The 27,119-nt window shown below is 45.3% G+C and overlaps 1 long non-coding RNA gene across 1 annotated transcript; it reads right to left on the minus strand.

Moving 5' to 3' along the window:
• Positions 1-2,293: 2,293 nt before the first annotated feature.
• Positions 2,294-26,046, minus strand: LOC141086231 (uncharacterized). The gene is made up of 3 exons (XR_012231550.1): positions 25,214-26,046; positions 9,236-9,340; positions 2,294-4,528 (listed from the first exon to the last, which is right to left on the minus strand). It is a non-coding gene; the product is annotated as an uncharacterized lncRNA (long non-coding RNA).
• Between the last annotated feature and the right edge of the window lie 1,073 nt (positions 26,047-27,119).

Genomic DNA, 27,119 nt, shown 5'->3' on the forward strand with positions numbered 1-27,119 from the left:
GCTTCTTTTAAACAGCTCTGGTGAAATGAAAGATGCTTAGTGATTGGTTGCAAGGAAAACTGTTGCTCATTGCAACCAATCACAGCTCAGCTTCTTTTAAACAGCTCAGGATAAATGAAAGATGCTTCGTGATTGGTTGGTGATACACACATACATTCAATTTTATATATATAGATGTTTAAATTTATGCTGATACAATGACAGTTGATTTTGTAAAGAGACGAGGAATGGAGGCTGGCTATGGTATACATGTTAAGTACCTGAGACGTAGCAAGATAATCAGTATATAAGAAACACACATCCTCCTCTTAAGGTAGAGAATTGGTATCACTGTAAGAAGATGCCAAATGCAAGAGGGAGTATGCAATATATAAGATAATAAATGGGACTGATTTCCCACCTAAGTGACTTATGAGTAAAATCCAAACTTGTGGTATCCAATACAATATTAAAAGTCAGTAGTAAGTTACTTATCACTGCTGCTATTATCTTTTAATATGATATAAAAACGTTGCATCAGAGTCTGGCATACATAACCATTCTTGCATCTTGTAAATGAGAGCTAATTAACAAATGTAAGCATCAATTTTATTTTTAGTATCACAAAATTAGTTGGGTTCACGTGTTTCTGTGATAGAACCAATCTGCTGTTGACCGGTGAATATGCACCTTCTGTTGGTCAGACCTTGGTGTGAAAATGGACAAAGAACAAGCTATTCAGGGCAAACCCCTCATCAGCAAAAATAACAAATGCTGCGGTTGGTCAAGATGATTCAGCCAGGAGCTCTGGTTCAGGAATGAGGGGCCCCCCAGTTTAAGGCTGGGGGGGTACATGGTCGCACAGACTTTAAAATAAGTAATATTTATTTTAATAATACGGTCATATGATGAGAGTTTGTTATTAATGGGGTTTTCAGTCATATCTACAGGTTAAAAGGTCAGCTGTGGAAGCTGTGCGTGCTGCACGAGCAGGTTCAAACTGGTTCTGACCGTTGGTGTTTCTTTTAGAGGGATAATCGCCCAGCTCTTGCTGGGTGGAGTTGGTCGTTGGAAATTTTTACTGGTGGATTTTATGAGTATTTATGGTTTTATTATGTTATATTAATATTTATTAAATTATTTATTTATAGTAACTCTTAATAAAATACATCATGGCCTATTCTTAATCCATATTTCTGTGTATTGAGTGTTTATTTTAGCTATTAGAATATGTAAGTCTTGTGCTACCATGGCCATTTGGTTGTTTTCCCCAAGTGTCATATATAAATTAATTCAGCTATGAGAGCATTTGGAAATTTGGCTGGATTTTCTTAGTTCTTTTAACGGACGTACTTGTTGGCAAGTTGAATTTTCTTCTGCAAAGTCGTTGAATCTTTTCATAGATGTGTATGAAAGTGTAGGCTATGATGCCTTTCTTGATGGTAAGTAGTCAGCTGCTTCTTGGGTTTCTAGTTAGGTAACCAGGAGCGGAGCATAGTTATTTTTGAGTTGTTCTCCATTGTGGTAGCAATAGTCATGTCGGGTCCCCAATTAAAAAATAGGAGGATTTTGTTTCTTTCATCCAGCCAAGGTGTCGTGTTTGCTTTAAATACCCTGTCCTCCATGTGTAAAGGGTCATTTAAATTGCTTAGGCATCTGGTTCTAATATGTTTAAATCTGAATATTTGGTTTAAATCTCGCTTTGTAGATGGTTTTAAAAGTAGTGTAGCTGTTGCTCTTTCTCACCGTCAGTGGGAAACTGAGTTTTCTGGTACCAGGAGCCAAGAAGGAAGGGACACAGTGCCCGACCACCTCAGGGATCTTGTAGGGGATTAATTCCATCTTTCATTAGGAATTCACTTGCTTCAAATACATGAGCTGGCTATTCAGCAGCATGGAAAGTTTGGAAAGAATTCTGTAGCTCTTTGAATTTGGATTATAGTAAAAGTAATGTGGATACAGGCTTAGTTTTTGTTAAGTTTTTGCTTGAGAACAATTTGTGTGTATCCTCCTTATCTAAGATGTTAGCAGGAGTTTCCTTTTCTTAAAGCTGTATGGAGGCGTTTCTTTACTTAATTTTTCCCTAAAAAGCAAGCCCTTCATAGGATATAGATGCAGTTCGGCTAAACCGGATGTTAGGCGCCCAATGTCCATTAATTTGCTGCAAAAATTGTCTAATTTTGCCAGAGGTACGTATGATTAAGTTTGAAACCTTTTTGTTTAGAGCAGCATTTTTATTGGCTTTCTTTGCAGCTTTAAGAATTAGTTAATTAAGGTGCCTTAATAAAAATGAGTTCTCGGGACTAAGAGCCAATAACATTAATATTAACAAACATTGTTTATTCATTTTCATAAGATCAAAAACCGACCAGTCAGGTAAATGTTCCTGCATCAAATTGAATGCGCTGGATAATAAAACTCTTTGTCCTGTGTATAATACGTCCAGATGGTTATCTGTAAGACCTGGAATCAGTGGTCCTTTATTCATTCATAAAAGGGAAAATTTGCTACAAAGTTTCAATTTAATGCAGTCCTTAAAAAGAGTTTAAGTAAGTTGGGTCTGTCTGATCTGAAGTTTTCTTCTCACTCTTTTCGAATCGGTGCAGCTACTGAAGCTGCGAGATTGGGATTGAGTGAGAATTTGATCAAACGTCTAGGAAGATGGAACTCAAATAGTTATAAGCTGTACATAAGACCTAATCTCATTATTTAAGGTAAATATCCATTTTTAGGTCCGCACGTTATCTGGATTGTGGGCCATTCTTATATTCATTGGGCCCAGAAGAGGGCATCCAAGAGATCTTACTCCGAGAATTTGTCTTTTGACAAGGACAGTTTTCATATATTTTGGCATGGTGTAAGAGGTTTAAAGTGGGTGAATACCGTTAGTGAATTAAAAAAAAAAATTAGCCTTGATTTGGCCTAGTCCAAATTTAATTATTATACATATTGGGGTAAATTATTTGGGTAAGGAAAAAACCCTGGATCTTCTTTGGGTAATGAGGAGGGATTTATCTCTGATTAAATGTTGGTTCCCATCAGCCAGCACAGCATTTTCTAAAATATTTCCTAGGCTGTCATGGTCTGGATTGTAAATTTTTGATAAAAATCAGAAAAAAGATTAAGAGTGATGGAAAAATTCACAAGGAGATTAGGTGGTTTTTCTTACAGGCACGTTGATCTCAAAGGATTTTCTACAGGTATTTTTTCGATCTGATATGGTTCACTTATCAGACATAGGACTGGATATTTTTAATTTGAGTTTGCAGGATTTGGTTGAGAAATGACTGTGATGTGTTTTTTTTTTTTTTTTTTTTTTAGGGGGGGCCAGGTCCAATAATTTTGGCCCTGGCTGTTGGGATAATCGCCCAGCTCATGCTGGGTGGAGTTGGCCGTTGGAAATTTTTACTGGTGGATTTTCTGAGTATTTATGGCTGTGTATTATATTTATTAAATTATTTATTTATAGTAACTCTAAATAAAATACATCATGGCCTATTCTTAATCCATATTTCTGTGTATTGAGTGTTTATTTTAGCTATTAGAATGTGTAAGTCTTGTGCTACCATGAGGGGCCCCCCAGTTTTAGGCTGGGGGGTTACATAGTCGCACAGACATTAAAATAAGTAATATTTATTTTAATAATACGGTCATATGATGAGGTTTGTTATTAATGGGGTTTTCAGTCATATCTACTGTACAGGTTAAAAGGTCAGCTGTGTAAGCTGTGCATGCTGCACAAGCAGGTTCAAACTGGTTCTGACCGTTGGTGTTTTCCCGTTTTATTTGTGTAATCTGATTTGGCAGCTGTCATTGTAGGCGGGGATGTCAGATGCTATATAAAGAAGGATCAGCTGAGTGGTGTCAGTCATCTTCGGATCAAGACAGAATACTCCCGCCCATCCGCCCCGATGTTCTGTTATTTTAATTGTCGTGATGTTTTTATTAGAGGGATAATCGCCCAGCTCATGCTGGGTGGAGTTGGTCATTGGAAATTTTTACTGGTGGATTTTTTGAGTATTTATGGTTGTGTTATGTTATATTAATATTTATTAAATTATTTATTTATAGTAGCTCTTAATAAAATACATCACGGCCTATTCTTAATCCATATTTCTGTGTATTGAGTGTTTATTTTAGCTATTAGAATATGTAAGACTTGTGCTACCATGGCCATTTGGTTGTTTTCCAAACACTAACACGTTTGAGATGCCCTGAATATGTGTGCATCAGCTGCGGTACCATGGGCCCCAACGTACACACTTAGAATCCGTTAATTACTGTCAGATGAAGACAACAGCACAACCAAGAAATATGGCTTGTAATTGTAGCAGTGGGACCCAGGTTGCATCGGCTTCTTCACACAGATGTGTTTTCTACCCATGGCTCCCAGGCAGACGGGAAGCTGAGCAGTATGAATAAAGCTATCTGCAAGATTCAGCCTCTAATGAGGAGTAGTCGTAGGCATGACAGCGTGATAAAGACTTTACCAGGTCCCATTACGGGTCACACTCCCAAAACCGGCAATCATGGAGGTCTCCAGAGTTATCTAAAAGTAAAAAAGTGTAATATTTAGAACAGCAGAAGTTTAAAAAAAAATGTGTGACATTTATTGTTGCAACAAGCCAAAATGTGCAAGCAAAGCCAAATTTATCAATGTTTCACACCATTTACATAGTAACATAGTAACATAGTTATTAAGGTTAAAGGAAGACTTTAAGTCCATTTAGTTCAACCCATATCCTATCCTAACTTGCCCTAACATGTTGATCCAGAGGAAGGCAAAAAAAACCCATGTGGCAAACAGTAAGCTTCACATTGGGGAAAAAAATTCCTTCCCGACTCCACATACGGCAATCAGACTAGCTCCCTGGATCAACGTAATATTAAGGAAACTAGTGTATATAACCTGTAATATTATACTTTTCAAGAAAGGCATCCAGTCCCTTCTTAAATTTTAGTAGGGAATCACTCATTACAACATCATATGGCAGAGAGTTCCATAGTCTCACTGCTCTTACAGTAAAGAATCCGCGTCTGTGAGTATGCTTAAACCTTCTTTCCTCCAGACGTAGAGGATGCCCCCTTGTCCCCGTCACAGGTCTAAGAGTAAAAAGATCATTAGAAAGGTGTTTGTACTGTCCCGGCATATATTTACACATTGTAATAAGATCACCCCTAAGCCTTCGATTCTCCAAACTAAATAACCCCAAGTGTAATAACCTGTCTTGATATTGCAGACCCCCCAGTTCCCTAATAACCTTGGTCGCTCTTCTCTGCACCCGCTCCAGTTCAGCTATGTCTTTGTTATACACCGGAGACCAGAACTGTACACAGTATTCTAAGTGTGGTCGCACTAGTGACTTATATAGAGGTAAAATTATGTTCTCCTCATGAGCATCTATGCCTCTTTTAATGCATCCCATTATTTTATTTGCCTTTGCAGCAGCTGCCTGACACTGGCCACTTTTTAGTATCTATGCTTAGGAATAAGGAATAAAAATGGCAAGAAAAGGGGCATTGTGTTGTAAAAACTGGCATATTTATGATTGCATTTCTACATAAAGAATAACAAAAGTTATATATTCTAGGCAGGTCACAGCTATCTTTAATCCCTTCAGACCAGAGCCTGTGTTCACCTTCTTGACCAGGTAACATTTTACAATTGTAACCAGTGTCACTTTATGAGGTTATAACTCTGGAATGCTTCAACATATCCCAGTGATTCTGAGACTGTTTTTTCATGACACATTGCACTTTATGTTAGTGGTAAATTTAGGTAGTTTTTTTGTGTTTATTTGTGAAAATGTCAGAAATTTGGAGAAGATATGTTGAACAAATAAAAATTTACCACATGTCTACTTTACATCAGCATCATTTTTTAAACATTTATTTTTGTTAGAGGGTTAGACAGGTTAAAATTGAGCAGCAATTTCTAATTTTTCCAACAAAAATTTACAAAACCAATTTTTTTAGGGATCACATTGCAGTTAAAGTGACTTTTAAGGGCCAATATAACGGAAAATACCAGAAAATGACACCATTTTAAAAAACAGCACCCCTCAAAGTGTTCAAAACCACATTCAAGAAGTTTATTAACCCTTCAGATGCTTCACAAGAATAAAAGCAATGTGCAAGAAAAAAAAAAAAAATTTACTTTCATACACAAATATGTTGCTGTAGCCTCAGGAGAAAATGGACAGTTTAATTTGTTGTGCAATTTCTCCTGAGTACCGATACCCCATTTGAGGCTGAAAACTACTGAGTGGGCACATGGCAGAGCTCACAAAGGAAGGATAATCATTTGACTTATGGAATACAAAATTGGCTAGAATCAATACAAGTTGTGGTTGCAGGGCCTTTTGACATTCTCAGGATACTATAAAGGTACTGTCACACTTAGCGATGTACCAGCGATCCCAACCAGCGATATGACGTGGTCAGGATCGCTGGTACATCGCTAAGTGGTCGCTAGTGAGCTGCCACACAGGCAGATCTCACTAGCGACATCGCTGGGGACTGGGGTCGCTACTTACCTGTCACACCAGGCGATCCTGCGTCCTCCCGGCCGGCTCCACGCGTCGCTCGTCTCTCCACAGGAAGCGCCGCAGGAAGCTGACGACGAGAAACAGTCCTGAACGTTCTCGCGCGATCAGCGATAACCAGCGGGGGAGCGGGTTGTAGGTAAGTATCACACACAGAGATATCGCCATAACGTCACTAGTTATAGCGATATTGCTAGCGATATCTCTTAGTGTGACATGCCCTTAACCTGAACGCAGCTTCACATATCAGCCGATCATTACCTTCTACACAGTACAGGGCTGTTGCACACAAGCTGCATCACCAATACCGGTACTAGTACAATTTATCTACACTCAATGGTACTTATGTATGTTACACCTATGTATGCTGCCTAAAAGTTTTAGTGGTAATTTACATTATCTTATTTTATTATATCACTCTAGGAGCGCTAGCTGGCAGCCGATCATCAGTGGCCATAGTTTACTGATCTTGTTAGTACAGTACATTATCAACATTAAGTACAAGTAAGTACAATAATGATAGTGATAATTGTTTGGAGTAAGTTTTCTGCTCCCCTGTATTTTTACAGCTCCCCTTTACCTCCTTAACCTCAGTTTAGCGGGGTGATTATTTTATATATACACTATTTGACTTCTGGAGAACAGATTTCCTACAATAGTTATAAGGCGCCCCTAAGTGCCAGAAGGGCAGCATCCCCCCTCAAGTGGTCCCATTATAGAAATTACACCACTCTGGGAATTTACCTACAGCTGTCGTGATGATTTTGACTCCATGTGTTTCCCAGAACTGAGCAGCAATGGATGCTGATAAGTGAAAATTGCAAATCTGCCATAGTAGTGCCCATACATTGTAGTCCCTTATGCCCAGCTCATGCTTCTGGAGACATGCACCCGTAAATTAAGTGGCCACTCATCGCTACAAAAAATCCAAACATGTGGATGCTAAATGTAGTTTAGATATACTGGGGCTCAGAAGAGATGGAAGCATTTGGATTTGGGAGCAGAAAATGTGCTGAATTTCTTTTGGGGGTGAGGAGCCATAGCGCTTTTCAATGTTTGAACAAAAACCAGCAATTCAGGAATGTTTTCGATGCCATTCACTGTGTGGTAAAAGTGATAAGGCAGCTTTATTCTTCAGGTGAGTACAATTACAGCAATACCACATTTATATAATTGTTTTATGTTTTGCTGCTTTTACACAATAAACCCATTTTATCGAAAAAAAATTGTTTTTGCAACACTGTATTCTGAGAGCTATAGTTGTTATTCTTCCACCGATGGAGCTGTATGGCAGCTTGTTTTTTGTAGGAAAAGATAGCGCTTTCAGAGATACGATTTTGATTTGCAATTGACTTATTGATAATATTTTATTTCACTTTTTGTTCGCCGATATAATGAAAAAGCATAGTTTTTTGCCACTTTTTTTATGGTGTTCACTTCAGGGATTAACTAGTGTGACTGTTTTATAGATCAGTTCGTTATAGAAGCGACAATACCAAATATGTGTACTTTTTTACACAAATATACGTATTTATGGGTATATATTCTCTTCGTGTTTTATTATATTGTGATTTTTTTTAAAAAAATATTTTTTTTACATTTTTTTTACTTTTTTACTTAGTCCATCTATGGGACTTTAAAGTTAATCGCTCGGATAGTTGGTATAATTATATGTGTCAGTTCCGCACTGACAAAATCCTCTTAGACCATGCTCTTGGCATGGTGTAAGCAGGCCACAATCACTGGCAGACCTGGAGGATCTCATTACAACCTCAAGTTGCCATGATGACTATCTGGCCCTCGCACCGATTGGAAGGGAGACGGCGCCCCTAACCCTCCTAGCTCCCTAAATGTTGTGATTGATAAAGATCGTAGCATTTAGGGGGTTAAACAGCAAGAGCGATACGGGCACTGCTGCTGGCAGTGACAGCCAGGTCTTGGTTATAATATCAGCACAGCTGGCACAGTTCTTTGGCCATGCATGATCGCCATTACATAACAATATGTCATCGGCCGGCAACTCCTATCTGACCGTGACACATCGGTACGTCAAATGTCGTGAAGGGGGTAAAATGGAGTAGAACAAATACATTTATGAAGTATCCATTTTTAATAAATTTTGCATTTGACACATTGGTCTAATGATCTTATCTAAAATTCAGAAGTGAACTATCATGCTTAGAAAGTTGCAGTGGCGTAATTAATGCAAAATGTATTATTATGGTGCAACATTTCATAAATATAGCGTGTCAAAGTTGAAAATGCAATCTTTGACATATTTTATAAATGTATGCCATTATCTGTCCTTACCTAAGGGTGACAAGTAGTGTTTCCTACAGCAAAATACAGAGACACATTCTTTTGTGCCTACAGATTAGTCCACGATTCCGTTCTTCTAGAATTCTATCAAATGTCGCTATAGACAGGTGGCAAAAGGCAGTACATTTTGGTGCGTACAAGGTATGGAAAGTTCCTTTCCAGGCCCTCTCCTATACCTCCTAGATTCTTCGTAAACCAACACCACTGATAATTGATAAGTAATCTAACATGAATATAGAATGTAGTCTATAGCAGGGAGGTCATTTTCAAAATTTCAGAAAGTCGAAATTTTTCAACAGCAAAAAAGCCAAGAAAACATGTTTAAGGAAAATTAAAAAAAAATAGCATTCAACAATAATATAATAGCTTCATTCAGCCAGAATCCTTCTTACCTGTATAGATAAGTATGGCCAGACATACTCACTTAGGCAGCCATTTATAGAGTGGCAGTATCACAGGCCACTTTCTGTATTTTTGCATCTATAAAAAAAAGACACCTAGAAAAAAGAAAAAAACAAACACAGGTAACCACATGGATACAATACGGTCCATTTTTTGCAGACACAAATAAAACATAGACATGTGAAACTGGTCTTTTTTCCAATCCTTAAGGCCTGTCTGAAAACTGAGTACTATATAGTCCGAAATAACCTGAATGCTCTCAAAGAAGAAAGAAACAGTCATTGTGATACAGGTAAGCAAGCCCCTGAGATTGTAATTCTTTTTATGGCTACCTCTATACTGCTTTATGGTAACATACACATTATAATCAATTCAGTTTTATGTGAGACATTAAATGTATTAAAAATTATTATTATAAGATAAAGGGAAAAGGAACTTTTGAAAGTTAAACTGTCCTAGTTTTTCGTGATTGTTCATTAAATGAAATTAAAACTAAATTTTGAAAGGCGCTTGACAAGAAGTGTCTAAACAACACTTTTTATAAATCTTAACTATTATTCTCTGTTCATAATTGTAATGGGAATTTGTATTATTCTGACACAGATGATGTGTAAAACTGAAGTTCCTCTCACTTATAAGGAGCTGTATGACATTTGTCGTGCAGGGAAATCTCTGGGTCGTTGGTGGGTGAGCCCGTTCACACATAGCTTTTCCGCTTTTTACCTATTTGTCCTTTTACTTGCATATCCTTGTGCATTATATGCATTACTGCATTTTTATTTGCAATAGTGTTACCACCATTACGACTACTTATTTCCTTTGTCATTTCATTATATGTTTTTGAATGATTTCTGACACCTACTTATTTGTATTCAGAACTTATTTGCATATATTTGTGCTTTGGTTGGTCGTTCAGACATACGGTTTCTCTGCCCACGCATTGGTCATAGTATTTTACATCTTGAGAAAGTACTCCATCCCTTTCCTCCTTTTAGGCTCATACACCTTCCATATCTGTATTTTGTCATGGTGGTTATTTCTTTCATTATTTCTTGTTTTTAACCATATTTCCCAATAAACATGTATACTATGTGTGCCTTCTACAATGAAAAAAATCCTAAGTCTACTCCTGTGGCTAACCTTTAGTTTCTTACATTGGCATTATTGGGCTCTTTGTTACTATACATGGTACAATTTTATCGAATTGGTTTGCTGATTTTGGTTTTGCATCATTTGCGTCTACTTGAGCATAGCTCTTTTATTGATAACTATTAAAAGTTAGTCTTTTCTTCATGTGCCTTGATACTATCTATTGGTACTCTCCTCCTTATTTGCCTGATTTTCCTAGATTTATTGTAGCCACCTCTATTGGTGAGGACCCATTGCTTTGTACTCACAATTGTGGGACATAAGATCACAATGCTGTGCTAAAACATTGCAAATTTTGATAGTTTTACTGCCTCAACAGTCACAATAATTTATGAATGCCAACATTATATATGAAGTCTTAATGTTCCCACCACAAGTCAATATGTAATCCTTTCTTTGTAGTTAAATATTACTGCACATGGATATACATATTGAAGAACCTTTTAAGGAAATGCTTAGCAACATTGTGCATTGACATTCTCTTTTCTGAACGATACCTACATCACTGTTCTTCCTGGACTTTTGGTCCATAAATAGAATTTTACATATACAGAGTTTGTAAAACTTTTTAGACACTTAAGAGAATCTGTCACCACATTTGACCAGTTTAAACTTTAATTATGAGCATACAGGTAATAAAATGTGAAAAAGTCCTACCTGTGTGTCTCATATCAGATGCCTTATGGCTGAGAAATCATCTTTCATTACTTTATATAAATGATCTCTTCCAGGCTCTGGGGCGGATGGTGCCTAGAAGATAACTCTGCCTCCAGAACTTGTTTTACATGAAGGGGGAGTTACCAGTGTAATTTGTAATGGCCGCTCTCTGCTGTCCTGAGCTCACTGCAGAGCTGTGTGATTATACCTGAAACATCTGCAGGTTCCTCTCAGCTTTAGCTTTCATCTCACAGGCAGACAGGGTTACAATACTGTTACAATACAGCAGAGCTCAAGAGAGCTGCAGAAAATGTGTTTGCAAGAAGAAAAATTTAATATCTCCTGTTCTGTGTTAGTTACTTGCCTCACACTGGTAACTCCTCCTTCATGTAAACATATGCTCTGGAGGCAGAGTTATCTTCCAGACAACATCCTCACCATAATTCCTACAAAAACAGAAGAAAATACAATACACACTCACGCATGAATAAGAAGCGAAACGGTATTGGAGTGGTGAGAGGGGGTGGTTGTATGTCTGGTCTGCACTTTATCAAATTTACCATTACAATTGTCTTATCATGCCCTGCAATCAGGTGTCTATTAGTGCTGAGCCCTGCAAATATCGGGTATCGGCCGATATTCGCTGTATCGGAATTCCGATACCGAGTACCGATATTTTTTCAACATCGGATACCGGAATCGGAAGTTCCCATAATGCAATGAGTCACCGTTGTGGCTGTGATTGGCTGCTGAAATGATGTCATCATGATGCGCAGTCTGTGCGGATCATGATGCGCGGTCTGTGCCGATTGCGGGGGGTCTCTATGGGCCTGCCGGGGTGCCTGTGCTGGCTGCCGGGGGTCTGTACGGGCCTGCCGGGGGCCTGTGCCCGCTGTCGGGGGTCTGCACGAGCCTGCCGGGGCCTGTGCCGCTGTCAGGGGTCTGTACGGGCCTGTGCCGGCTGCCAGGGGTCTGTACGGGCCTGCCGGGGGCCTGTGCCCGCTGTCGGGGGTCTGCACGTGCCTGCCGGGGCCTGTGCCGGCTGTCAGGGGTCTGTACGGGCCTGTGCCGGCTGCCGGGGGTCTGTACGGGCCTGCCGGGACCCTGTGCCGCCTTCCGGGGGTCTGTGCGGGCCTGCCGGGGGTCTTGTGTGTGTGCAGGCATCGTCCGATGGGACTACAAGTCCCATCGGGCTATGCCTGCTACAATGACAGTGATTGACACATTAGCCAATGATGGGACAGTAGTAGTCCCATCATCCGGCTAATGTGTTGAATGTAAAAAACAGAAAGACCTGCAGATATCTTGGGATGTCTGGCTAAGCGGCCCATTCCCTGAGCCACATGGGATTGCCTAAAGAACCATAAGCAACTGTAAGTGTAATTTCTGTCTTCATCCATGTTATTTTGATATTTGCATTGTACATATTTACTGTCTCAACTTTGTAACAACTTTATCTATGTAATCACTGCCCACTTTTTGGGAATGATAAAATTATCAGTCTGCCTCCATGCTCTAAGAAACGAATTATGCGCCTCTCTTAGATAATTACGCTACTGTTTGGGTTGGCTTCGAACCCCCCCATTAAGTCTATAACTTAGGTGGAGAAACCAGGAGCTGGTGGCAGCGTGGTGTGTGCGGTTGGTTAGGCTGGTTGGCAGTACAGAAGGGTCTTATATTGCTGAACAAGGGGGGCTGCGGCCACAGCATTGATAATTCTCTTGCTGCAGTAGTCTAATTGCCCGTGCACAACAAGCAGCCCATCCGGCGACTAATTATCCTAGGTGCAGTTCCCTGACTGACCAGAGGGTAAGGTGGTGCGCCGGAGAGCTGCGAGTTCCAAAGTGGAACTGAGAAAGTGGGATATACATAAATCCTCGCAGTTCTTGGAAGGTTGTTAGCAGTGGTGGGGCATCCAAAATAACCCCCCTCCGGTAAATTGTTAGAGCAAGATTAGCTTGCTGTATATTTTTGTCACATGGTACCAGTGGCGGGATAACTAAGATAAGCCCCACTGTGCCTGTGATAGCTGGCAGTGCGTCGCATCCCTCCGTCCACTGACACAACGGGTTCAGTGGTGGGATCGTGACATACTGGGGCACAGGGTGCTGTGCTGTTGTTCGCCATATATTGGTGGCAGCGGTGGAGTGCTTTCGTCACAATTTGGTGGCAGAGCGGTGGGATTATCATAGAGCATTAGTGATTTGGTTTGAGCAATGATTCTTCTCACTAAAGACCTGCACAGTTCCTGAGGGAATCCTGCATCATAAGTTTTGGAGAACAGACTCAGTGGTTATTAGTCCTGGCTGAGACATTAGTGTGTATGTGCGAATATTCCCTCCCGTTTCTTCGTTTTTCTTTTCTATCTTTTATTTGGCAACCATGGTGGCAAAAAGAGAAAGCTGGTACAAACAGCAGACAAAGGAAGTTCTTGCTGGGTTATGCATGTACAAATGCCTTGACGCCACGAACAAAAACAGAGACCAACTGATCGCGGCTCTGGTGCAACGGGAAAACGACCAGAACCCAGCGAACGCAGAAGCGGGCTCAAGTAACAATGGGGCTGCATCAGAGGCTCCACTCCTGAGCGCTGGCTCCACATACAATCCGGACAGATTGGACCCCTACCTGCAAGCGGCCTTGGACGAACTCCCCGCCGAAGACAGTGAGGGACAGGTGAGGCTGATCCAGCAATACCGGCAGGAGGCCCGAGCTGAAAGAGAGGCTGAGAGAGCCGAGCGCCAAGCGCAGAGGGCCCATGAAATGGAGCTGCTCCGACAAGAGGGAACATCCTCCATAGCCCCAAGCAGTGAGCCAAGCAGCATCAAGACTCCTAAACCCCAGCCAGAGCATTTTCCCGTGATGGAAAAGGATGGGGACTTGGACACATTTCTGCGAGCCTTAGAGAAAGCCTGCAGACAGTACCAGCTGGATAAGGTCCAATGGGCCAGGTACTTGACCCCAGGGCTAAAAGGCAAAGCTCTGGAGGCGTTTGCTTCTCTTCCGCCAGAAGACGATGACGACTATGATGCCATGAAGCAGGCTCTGATCGCCAAATTCCGGCTGACACCTGAGGTGTACCGAGAGAAGTTCCGGAACCTCCAACGTGGCCCACATGATAGCTATAGCGATGTGGTTCAAGGACTCAGGACCCACTTTGACCAGTGGATCCTTGGATTGTCCATTGATTCCTTTGAGCTGCTACGGGACCTGATGATTAAAGACCAGTTCCTGCTTTTTTGCCCAGCTGAGGTCCGACAGTTCATCCTGGACCGTGAACCAACGAATGCGGACAAAGCGGCGCAGATCGCAGACAACTATGAGGCCAACTGGAAGCCAGAGATGCGGAGGCCAGTCACCACCAGCTGGAGAGGGGGTAACCCTGCAACCAACCCCAGTGCCCCAGCTAGCCGTCACTCCGGAGGCCCTGGCCCTGTTGCCAACGCCAGGCCTATTACTGACAGTCGCAAGTGTTACAACTGCGATCGGACTGGTCACCTCCGTTTCACCTGTCCGGAAAAGCCGAAGAACCCCCCCCAGCCAAGGCCTCTGGGCCCAAAGTCTCTGTACTGTTGGTGGGAGGTGTGGTTGGGAGGATTGACAACAACGTTCAACCTGTCCAGGTGGTGGCCCGTCTTGCTACAGGCCTCAAGGACACTGGGGCTGAACGAACCCTCATCCATCCTGGACTGGCGGCCCCTGAAGAGTTTGTGGAGGGTTAAACCCTGACTGTCACTGGGATCAGGGGTACCCACTGTCCCTTGCCAGTGGCCTGGGTATTCCTTGATTGGGGTGCTGGGAGCGGGGTGAGGGAAGTGGGAGTGTCTGAAAACCTGCCCACTGATGTTTTATTGGGAACTGACTTGGGGAGGATGGTTGCATACTATGTCCCTGACACCCCTCCCCAATCTGATAATAAGGGTAACGTTGATCCTGATGAAGATGATGGAAAACTGAATGTGTTACCTGCTAATGACTTGATGAGTAATGATGCAACTAACAACCATTCCTTCCCAGGAATGATGCTGATGGTGATGTAAATGTATCAAATAAATCTGATAACCATTCTTTTCCTAGGAATGATGATGATGTATCTGTGCCGACTGAACCTGTTAACCATTTCTTTGAAACGGTAAATGTGTCCACAGGTACCGAAGTGCTCAGACCTGTCACTCTGTGGAGTGAGATGGCTGAGGAACCCCTGGCAGGAGCAAGCAACGGTGCTCAAGGAAATGGGGAGGTGCATGGGAACCATGAGGAAGGTAATGCCATGCAACTGATCAGTGCCTCCGAGGAAGGTAACTGGCCCATAAGTAGCACTGCTCCTGAAGTGATGGGGGTGGAAGGGGAGGTAGAGCCCATAGCAGCACCGACTGGTGGGTCTGTAGAAACCCCCAGGGAGGCAGCATATGTAGATGCTGTCACACGCAGTCAGAGTGCCCACATCGCAGGTAGCGCCCTGTCTTCTGGACCCTCTTCTGCTACAGGAGAGACTGAACCAGAGGTGAACCCAGAGCAGGTTCCAGAGGGTCTCAGTAAGGAAGGAACCCTGACGTCACTTCTGGCTGCCTCCAGCAAGGAGTTCCAGGCTGCTCTGCACTCAGATGCGAGCCTGGAGAAATTGAGATCTCGCTGAGACGCCCACCTCCGAGTCTGATAAGGAGAGGGTGTTCTGGGAACGAGGAAGGTTGTACCGGGAGACAGTACCCGGAGATTCCCAAAAGGAGTGGTTGAGGGAAAGACAGCTGGTCGTCCCCCTCCAGTTCAGAATGGAGTTGTTGCGGATTGCCCATGAGATTCCACTCGCTGGACACTTGGGGATCAGCAAAACAAAGGCACGGCTGTCTCAACACTTCTATTGGCCCAAGATGGGGACAGATGTAGCACAATACTGCCGCTCCTGTAACACCTGTCAAAAAGTGGGTAAGGTGGGGCCTGCTCTTAAGGCACCCTTTATTCCTTTGCCGTTGATAGAGGAGCCTTTCCAGTGAATCGCGGTGGTCATTGTGGGCCCGCTGGCCGTCCCCAGCAGCTCTGGAAACCGATACATTCTCACCGTGGTAGACTACGCTACCCGGTACCCAGAGGCACTAGCTCTGTCTTCAACCAGGGCAGATAAGGTGGCTGATGCACTAGTGACCATCTTTTCAAGGGTAGGATTTCCCAGGGAGATGCTTTACCATTCAAGGGACCCAATTCATGTCTCGTCTAATGGAGGCTCTCTGTGAGAAAATTCAGGTGAAGCACCTGGTATCGAGTGCGTATCACCCACAGACTAATGGTTTGTGTGAACGCTTCAACGGTACCCTCAAACAGATGCTCCGCATGCTGGTTGAGACCCAAGGGCGTGACTGGGAGCTGTACCTCCCACACCTACTGTTCACTTACAGAGTAGTTCCGCAGGCCTCGACCGGGTACTCCCCCTTCGAGCTCCTGTATGGCAGGCGAGTCCAGGGACCCCTTGGGTTGATAAGAGAATCCTGGGAAGATGAGCCAAACCCCAGAGAAGTGTCCATAGTGGATTATGTTATGTCATGCGCTTCCGTGACAAGATGCAGACCTTGACGCAGTTGGTGCATGACAACATGATGCAGGCTCAGGCTGACCAGAAGCACTGGTACGACCAAAACGCCTGGGAGCGGACCTACCAGGTGGGTCAAAAGGTGTGGGTGCTGGTCCCCGTACCAACAGATAAGCTTCAGGCAGCCTGGGAAGGCCCATACGTCGTCCACCAACAGCTCAACCCGGTCACCTCTGTGGTCACGCTTGACCATGCTCGGGGTAGGCGCAAGGCCTTTCACGTCAACATGCTGAAGGCGCACCACGAACGTGAAGCTTGCGTCCTACCGGTCTGCAACCTGCCCGAGGATGGGGAGGAAGATCCCCTCCTGGACATGCTGGCCCAAGCCAAGGCCAATGGGTTCATTGAGGACATGCAGATAAGTGGTTTGCTAACCGTATCAAAGCGGTCGCAGTTGGTGGAAACCCTGGAACCCTTCCGGGTCGTGTTCACCAACCGACCTGGGAGGACGGAGTTAGCGGTTCATGAGGTGGACACCGGGAATCACGCCCCACTATGGCGAACACCTTATCGGATCTCTGAGGAGGTGCAACAGGTCATGCGCAAAGAGATCGATGAGATGTTAAGGCTGGGGGTGATTCGACGGTCAAAAAGCGCGTGGGCCTCACATGTAGTCCTCGTGCCTAAAAAGGATCGAACCACCCGATTCTACGTGGACTACAGGGGGCTCAACGCCATCACAACCTCTGATGCCCACCCGATGCTGCGCATCGAGGATCTGCTTGAGCGGTTGGCGAAAGCAAGGTACGTATCCATCATGGATTTGAGTCGGGGATACTGGCAGATTCCCCTGAGCCATGAGGCGCAGGAGAAATCCGCCATTATCACCCCCTTTGGGCTGTACGAGTCCACAGTCATGCCCTTCAGCATGAAAAATGCCCCTGCCACTTTCCAGCGGATGGTCAACCACCTGCTCCGGGGACTGGAGGAGTACGTGGTGGCATACTTGGACGACATCGCCATCTTCAGTTCCACCTGGAACACCTTCAGCATCTCCAGGAGGTGCTCAAGCGTCTTGACCAGGCAGGCCTGACTATCAAGCCGGGAAAGTGCCAGATGGGCATGAGCGAGGTTCACTACCTGGGGCACCGTGTAGGTGGGGGTTCCATGAGTCCGGAGCCAGAAATGGTGGATGCAATCGTGTCCTGGCCCATCCCCAGGACCAAGAAACAGGTGAAGTCCTTCTTGGGCACTGCAGGGTACTATAGGCGGTTCATACAGGACTATAGCGCCCTTGCAAAACCCTTGACCGATCTCACCAAGCAGAGGCTACCCCAAACAGTCAACTGGACAGATGACTGTGAGGCGGCCTTCCAAGCTTTGAAAACAGCCCTGTGCAACTCTCCAGTGTTGAAAGCAGTCGACAGCCGTCACCCGTTCCTGGTACAGACCGACGCCAGCGAGTTTGGCCTCGGTGCTGTGCTTAGCCAGGTCGACTCGGGGAAACAGGAGCACCCCGTGTTGTACCTGAGCCGGAAACTTTTGCCGAGGGAAGTGGCATACTCCACCATCGAGGAGTGCCTAGCCATGGTGTGGGCACTGCAACGTTTGCAGCCCTACCTGTATGGGCGCACCTTCACAGTGGTAACCGACCACAACCCTCTGAGCTTGTTGCACACAGTGTCCGGAACCAATGGAAGGTTGCTCCTCTGGAGCCTTGCCCTTCAACAGTACGACTTTACGGTACAACACAAAAAGGGCAGTGAACATGGCAATGCTGATGGGTTGTCCCACCGGGGCGAACCCGCTGAGGTGTGCATGGCCGATTACCGATAGGTAATGCCTCCGTAGTGCCCTCTAAAAGGGGGAGGTATAATGTAAAATGTCCGTAAGGTATGACTTCTAGAATCTTCCTGTAATGTAAAATGTACTGTAAGGCATGATTCTGTTGGAACCTTCCAGAGTCCTCCATTCTAGGAGAAAATCTTGTCACATAGCTTGCAGCATCCCCCCTCCTTAACAGCTCTGTGTCCACATTGGTAATAGGACACTTCCTACTACAAGCATTTGGCCCCTCTCCACAGAAAAGAATGTTAATTAGTTAAGGGAAAGGATTCCTTTGTTCTGGCCATGAGGCTGGATGCAAGTATATGGGAAGTATTAAAACAAGTCATATTGCAAAAACCATACACCACAGAGATATAATAATCACATTTCCGCGAATGGCACGAAACCAGCTTGTCTAACCTCTAATTTTCATGGCTCTGATCCCTCCAGAAACTGAGATATGGATTGCTCCCAAATGGAGTGTCTTAATTATGGCATGTGTGATGTTGTTTTATTGTATTCGATAAACTACAACCAATGAGGCCCTCAGTGTGTTGATACGAGCTTCCCTCATTAAGATATGGTTATCATAAGTTTTTTAGTTAATTGGCAACTTGGAGAAAGGGGGGCTGAACTTCTGCAGACTGCCCCTTTCGTGATTTAACTGACCCTGGGCTATAAGGTACCCCTCCCTTACAGTGCTTCAGTTACGCTGGAGATCTGATGCTAGAAAGACCTGCAGATGTTTTGGGATGTCTGGCTAAGCGGCTCATTCCCCGAGCCACATGGGATTGCCTAAAGAACCATAAGCAACTGTAAGTGTAATTTCTGTTTTCATCCATGTTATTTTGATATTTGCATTGTACATATTTACTGTCTCAACTTTGTAACAACTTTATCTATGTAATCACTACCCACTTTTTGGGAATAAATGATAAAATTATCTGTCTGCCTCCATGCTCTAAGAAACAAACTATGCGCCTCTTTTAGATAATTACGCTACTGTTTGGGTTGGCTTCGAACCCCTCCATTAAGTCTATAGCTTAAATGGAGAAACCAGGAGCTGGTTGCAGCGTGGTGTGTGTGGTTGGTTAGGCTGGTTGGCAGTACAGAAGGGTCTTATATTGCTGAACAAGGGGGGCTGCGGCCACAGCATTGATAATTCCCTTGCTGCAGTAGTCTAAATGCCCATGCACAACAAGCAGCCCATCTGGCGACTAATTATCCTAGGTGCAGTTCCCTGACTGACCTGAGGGTAAGGGGGCGCCGGAGAGCTGCGAGTTCCAAAGTGGAACTGAGAAAGTGGGATATAGATAAATCCCCGCAGTTCTTGGAAGGTTGTTAGCAGTGGTGGAGCATCCAAAATAACCCCCTTGCAGTAAATTGTTAGAATGAGATTAGCTTGCTGTATATTTTTGTCACATGGTACCAGTGGCGGTATAACTAAGATAAGCCGCCACTGTGCCTGTGATAGCCGTGTACTGGCAGTGCGTCACATCCCTCCATCTGCTGACACACCAGGGTCAGTGGTGGGATCGTGACATACTGGGGCACAGGGTGCTGTGCTGTCGTTCGTCACATATTGGTGGCAGTGGTGGCATGCTTTCGTCACACTGTCCCGTTCAAGAAAACAGTACTTCCTGCCAACCAAAGTGATAGTAACCATGTGAGGCTGTGTATGCACAGCAGGTGGTACTTGTGCAAGAGTTGTGTGTGTTGTATGCTTGCTTGTAGTACTAGACTGACTGCATGGTGTAGGCAATGATTGTCTTTGTAATATGCACATAGCAGACTTAGCGTGTAGGTAGTAGGTAGCAGAACATTGCATGTAATCTGTAAGTAGCAGAGCCCTATGTGAAATGTGCAAATGGTGTACCCCAGGAGCCAATAATGGTTTTCTGCCAGGCATGAGGCTTTTACTTGGATCAATTTATAGCCCGCTAAGCTCTGTGTGTTGGTCTATGGTACCCTGCCCCAGACTTTGGGCAGAGGGGGAGAGGGTATGTAGCAAACCCAAGTAGGGCTGGGTTAAATCCTAGCATTGCAGGTAGAGTTGAGCGACTTTGGTCGGATCGGGTTTCATGAAACAATATTTGTTTCAGATGAAACTGGTCCGACTAGGGCAAGAAAAGTCGGAGTTTCATCCGAAACCCGACCCCAATGCTAGTCAATGGGAAATAAAAGTCGGCATTAAGCGGATGACATTCATCCACTCAATGCCGACTTTTATTCCCCATTGACTTGCATTGGGGTCGGGTTTCGGACGAAACTCCGACTTTTTTTGCCCTAGTCGGACCAGTTTCATCTGAAACAAATTTTGTTTCATGAAACCCGATCCGACCAAAGTCGCTCAACTCTAATTGCAGGTCTTAATTAGATGCACCTGGCTAGCTTTGACTAAGAACCAGGAAATAGGCTCATCTTTTGTCAGTGTGCTGGATGTTGAGCAGTCGAGTGTGTTGAGGCTGGTGAGTGACCAGCTAAATTGTAGGCTGTAGCAGACAGAGAGTCAAGTCATGGTCTATATCTGAATGGAGACTGCACAGGATAGCTAGTAAAACTGAGCATTCTATGTGTTAGATTTGCAGAGTAATGTGTGGAAGCTGGAGCCTGTTCAGTGTGAATAGTGCATGGAGATGAACACTTCAGTTTGGGTCCAAAAGCTGCTGGATCTCAGGCTGAAGGGGACACTGAGATAAGTAGGACCATATCTCTTCTGTTTGCTCTGAAAGAAAGGACTGAAATCTGTTTGGGTGACATATGTCACAAGCATGTAGATAACAAAATGTGAACAGCACAGCTACTCAGCTTTGGGGACACAAGGCTCATGAAAACTCCAGGGACATGGTTGCTGATCAGCATTGATAGGGCCAGCATCCAAATTCACCATGTAGAAAAAAGAGCATGGCACTCACTGTCCCCAAAAATGTCCTTTATTGTAGATACATATAAAACAGAGGCAGAGAGGCTTTCAAGTGGAAAACGCACTGCGACGGCCGTTTGGTGCTGAATTTGCACTTCTACGGACCCATAGAAGTGCAAATTCAGTGCGAAACAGCCGTTGTCTGGTATGTTTTATAGATGGGCCCCTATGGTGCTGGTATACATACTGACTGTAGCTGCTGTCAGGCACATTCCTGCTGAGTGTCTGCCCCTAATGGTGAGCACAGACACAGTGAGTACCAAGCATAATCCAATATCTCATGTTCAGTCAGTGTTTCTGCAAGACTGTCTGCAACATTAATTGGAGAAGGACAACTGATGGTCATGATCCTTTCCAGATTTTTTGTCCCAAAAATAGTACTTTATTACCACTATATAACAACTGGACTATGAATACAATGATGTCATGACATGCAATTGTCGGTAACTGGGATGTCATTTCATTTTTGAGCATCACTGAATCTGTCACTTTCTCTCGTTTTACTGTCAGGTAAATATTTGTTTCCAGCCACCACGAAACTCCTTGGCCACTCCGGCTCAATGTGATGGCTCAATAGTTTCTTATTTTTCAGCCATCTACTATCTGCTATCAAAATTTATAGTTTTGGAGCGAATATTTGTTTCAAAAAAAGACACAATTTAAAGTATTCTTCAATACATCAAAGGTCCAAGAGTTAACCCGTTAACTCCCGGAGCTTTTTTCAGTTTTGCATTTTCGCTTTTCGCTCCCCTTCTTCCCAGAGCTATAGCTTTTTTATTTTTTTGTCAATATGGCCGTGTGAGGGCTTGTTTTTTTGCAGGACAAGTTGTACTTTTGAACGACACCATTGGTTTCACCATGTCATGTACTAGAAAATGGGAAAAAAATTCCAAGTGCGGTGAAATTGCAAAAAAAAGTGCAATCCCACACTTGTTTTTGTTCGGCCAAGACATCACCTGTTTTTAGAATTACAGTAGGTGAATAAACGCTTAATTTTTAGTGGAATCTGTGGTGCTGACGCAGCCCTCCATACTTAGATATAAAGGCCTGGCAGAGATGTTCCAAAAATAATGGATAATAAGTGAGAATCATTGTTTCTGGACTTGTATATTTTTGTAATAACAATTATAATTAATATATCAACAGACTATGTTGCCCTTTGCTAGGGAATAATAGTATATTTATTACACTCTAATATGTCCCCCTATAAGCCTAAAAGGCACAACAAGTGCAGCGCTGTTTGGCTAATTGGAGCTCTCAAAATACAACAGACTCTAATGTATGAGTCCACTGTAACTATAAGGCCAGGTTCACATGTTCAGTATTTGGTCACACCGTGCAGGATGCTTGACATTTGCCACAGAACAACAGGATTGGCAAATTCGCCACTGGCGCCCTGTCCGCTTCACAGATGAAAGCAGGTTCACACTGAGCACATGTGACAGATGTGACAGAGTGTAGAGACACTGTGGAGAGCAATCTGCTGCCTGCAACATCCTTCAGCATGACCGGTTTGGCAGTGGGTCAGTAATGGTGTTGGGTGGCATTTATTTAGAGGGCCGTACGGTGTTGGGCTGTGAGCACAACCCCCATCTGTGGCCACTACGCTGACAGACACAGCAAACCTTCCTGCCACAGCTCGCATTGATGTGCCATCCTGGATGAGCTGCACTACCTGAGCCACTTGTGTGGCTTGCAGAGTCCGTCCATTGGTACTGAGATGTGGTCTGTAGTCCCCAGCTGCAGGACCACTCCTTTATTGAGGGTGCCTTGATAATTGCCAATAATTTCCATCTGTTGTCTATTCCATTTGCACAGCATGTGAAATTGATTGCCAATCAGTGTTGCTTCCTAAATGGACAGTTTGATTTCACAGAAGTTTGATTTACTTGGATCTATATTCTGCTATTTAAGTGTTCCCTTTATTTTTGTGAGCAGTGTAGATAGATATGGGATAGATAGATAGATGATAGATATATAAAAGACAGCATAATTATGAGACATAAGTCAGTTCTCGAAAAAGGAGAGGGCTGAGGACATACTCTTTTTTTACATTAACACCTATCATATCATAGATTAATTTTGCAATAGCCGCGCGCTTAAAACTTTAACCGCTAAATGTTCCTGCAGAGATGATGGCTTCTCCAGGATTCCGGTGAGCAGGTATGGCCCCTGAAGGCGGCTTCTAATTGAAATCTCTTTGTTTGTTGTCGCTGCCCCCTGCTTGCCTGATATGTGAACACAGCATGGCTGCTACACTTCACATCAAGATCTCTAGAATGGCTGAACATTCGGAGAAGGGAAAAAAATCTGTGCAAGACGCAAACCTCGATTCCACTTCCCCTGTCAGGCAAACACAGAAAGCCTTCTCTTCCCGAGCTCTGTGCACACAGGGTAATAATAAGAGGATTTACACTTAGATTGCTTTCAAGTCATTTTAAACCACTGCGAGCAGTCAGTTAGCCATGCGTAGATGGGTTAACAAACCGCTCTCTTATCACGGGGCATAAAGAACAGCGATTGCATTATCTTATTGGTGGTAATGAATTCACACAACATTTGCCAGCCTTTGTAATTTCAAGAAAAAACAATAATGGCGCATAAAGCAGCATGGGTGGGTCATTGTGGGCAAACGTGTCTTACACACAGAAAACTGTGAACTTGACAGAGGAGAGCGAAGGAGAGATGTGTCCAGGAGAGCAATGTGACGGGGAGCTAGAGAGGAGGGACGGGGCTATGGGCATCACCAGATTAGGGGACGCTGACGGGGGTCAGGAGGTCAGAAAGCAAAACTGTCCTTGTGACTTGTGCATGTGAGGTTTTCACAGGGGAATCGGCTTTACCAAAAACAAAGAGCCGCTTGGTTTCATAACACAGGTGTACGTAAGGTGGCCAGAATAAAGGTGTACAGTGCTCAGAGGCCGTCCAGGGGCGATCACTGTGTGCCCGCCGGACCCCTCTGTCTCTGACCGCAAGGCCCAATGGGTCACACGCCAGAAAATGTCCTACTTGTGCATTTATTGATAACTTGCACCAATTGGCACGGACATTTAGCCACCGACACATGGCAGAGCTCTGCATTCCAATGTCCAACAGTGGGACTACGCCAAGACCGAGGCGGCAACGATGTGCCTATATACTGTATAATACTCTCAACTATGTATAACTGTGCGCATATACTGGACATATATATATAGTACTACTATCTGGAGAGAATTGTGTGTGTTTATATATATAATTACTCACCATCTGGAATAGTATTAGCTGTGAAGAGTTGTGTGTATATATATAAGTACTATTATATATGTATACCTGTACTGATATAATCCATACGTGATCATTCCTCATCTATATGTAGTGTGTATAGCTGGGTGTCTGTATCTGAATCTCTCTATATTGCCCATGTGGAGTTCTCTCTGTATAATGGGAGTATACCTGGAGCTGACTGACAAGCAGCCCCTCAGTAATGGCTCCATCCCCTGCCCACAGTACATAATAATCCAGATTCTGCGGGAGCCTGCTGCCTGCAGTGCCGGCACAGTGTGAGATGGGCCAGGGAGGGTGGGGAGGAATGACGCGCTCTCCCAGCAGGCGATCTCCGCCGCACCGTGTGGACGCCGCCTTACTGTGTGCGGCTGTGACAATACATGTCTTATATCACGTATATAGGAAGCAGTGACCGATCGTCCAGTTAATTAGGGACGAGCACAATCCGCAGCACTGGGGAAGGGGAGACAAGTCTTCCATCAGAACACCAGAAATATACATATATCCTCAGCGATCAGGAAGAATCCATTCCACTGACAGCCAGATCCAATCTCTGAATGTCACCGCCAGCCCATACATTTCACAGCAACCAAGGAGGGTGGATTTATGGCTGATAGAGCTCACCTGAACCGATTCCTGCATTTACAGAAGCCCAGGAGGAAAGGCGCGATCTCCCGAATGCGAATGACTGGCCTGCGCGGTGCGTGTTTGGGCGCTAGAGGGCGCCTCGGATCCACAGTTGCCGGAGCTGGAGCCTGCCGCCCCGTCGCTCGGTGCACTGTGTGAGCTGGAGCCGCTGTGAGGGGCGCACCGGAGGGAGCAGATTGCGCCCATTGATTTTATCTTCCTTCCATAAACGCCGCCCTGTCTGCAGATTGTTATCCCTGAGTGCACACTGGCAGGCGGCTTTAATGAAAGTTCCCTATGGCAGTAATTCCTGTCAGAGCGAATCTCACCCCTCATGTGCGGGGATCGGATCGCAGCACTGCCCACGCTCCACACCCGTCACCGGACCAGAGAGCTGACGCTGCTGGGGCTTGTGGTTCTCCGCTGGAAACCCGCGTCTTCGTCCTGTGCGCCTGGTTAGGTGATCTGCTCACAGCTTGCAGAACTGCAGCGGGGATTAAGGAGTTAACAGGCCGGATTATGACGTAGTGATGGGTCTGCTGTGACTTGTAGTTCGCATTACTGTGTGAGCCGGCAGCTTGTGCTATTCTCCCGCCGCAGTCAATGTAGGCTGTGCTGCAGACCTCCCGGCACACACTGTGGGGTGAGGGGCTGCTGGTGGGCTAGGCTCCGTGCAGGGCAGCTGCGGGGGTGATGGCGGCTGCTCACCCGGCTGCACGCTGCTCCTGTGTGGGCAGAGAAATCGCTGCCTGATGGAAAACGACGCCTACTGATCGCCTGCGCTTCTCACCGATCGCCTGCGCTTCTCACCGGTCGCCTGCGCTCCTCACCGGTCGCCTGCGCTCCTCACCGATCGCCTGCCCTTCTCACCGATCGCCTGCCCTTCTCACCGATCGCCTGCCCTTCTCACCGATCGCCTGCGCTCCTCACCGATCGCCTGCGCTCCTCACCGATCGCCTGCCCTTCTCACCGATCGCCTGCGCTTCTCACCGGTCGCCTGCCCTTCTCACCGATCGCCTGCCCTTCTCACCGATCGCCTGCCCTTCTCACCGATCGCCTGCCCTTCTCACCGATCGCCTGCCCTTCTCACCGATCGCCTGCCCTTCTCACCGATCGCCTGCCCTTCTCACCGATCGCCTGCCCTTCTCACCGATCGCCTGCCCTTCTCACCGATCGCCTGCCCTTCTCACCGATCGCCTGCCCTTTTCACCGGTCGCCTGCAATACTCACCGGTCGCCTGCAATACTCACCGATTGCCTGCGCTCCTCACCGGTCGCCTGCAATACTCACCGATTGCCTGCGCTCCTCACCGGTCGCCTGCAATACTCACCGATTGCCTGCGCTCCTCACCGGTCGCCTGCAATACTCACCGATTGCCTGCGCTCCTCACCGGTCGCCTGCAATACTCACCGATTGCCTGCGCTCCTCACCGGTCGCCTGCAATACTCACCGATTGCCTGCGCTTCTCACCGGTCGCCTGCAATACTCACCGATCGCCTGCCCTTCTCACCGATCGCCTGCCCTTCTCACCGATCGCCTGCCCTTCTCACCGATCGCCTGCCCTTCTCACCGATCGCCTGCCCTTTTCACCGGTCGCCTGCAATACTCACCGGTCGCCTGCAATACTCACCGATTGCCTGCGCTTCTCACCGGTCGCCTGCAATACTCACCGATTGCCTGCGCTTCTCACCGGTCGCCTGCCCTTCTCACCGGTCGCCTGCCCTTCTCACCGATCGCCTGCCCTTCTCACCGATCGCCTGCCCTTCTCACCGATCGCCTGCCCTTCTCACCGATCGCCTGCGCTTCTCACGTGCCCTTCTCACCGATCGCCTGCGCTTCTCACCAACCGATCGCCTGCCCTTCTCACCGATCGCCTGCGCTTCTCACATGCCCTTCTCACCGA

The sequence above is a fragment of the Dendrobates tinctorius genome, unplaced genomic scaffold, assembly GCF_039654945.1.
Source record: "Dendrobates tinctorius isolate UK_male_01 unplaced genomic scaffold, ASM3965494v1 ptg000030l, whole genome shotgun sequence".
Classification (NCBI taxonomy): domain Eukaryota; kingdom Metazoa; phylum Chordata; class Amphibia; order Anura; family Dendrobatidae; genus Dendrobates; species Dendrobates tinctorius.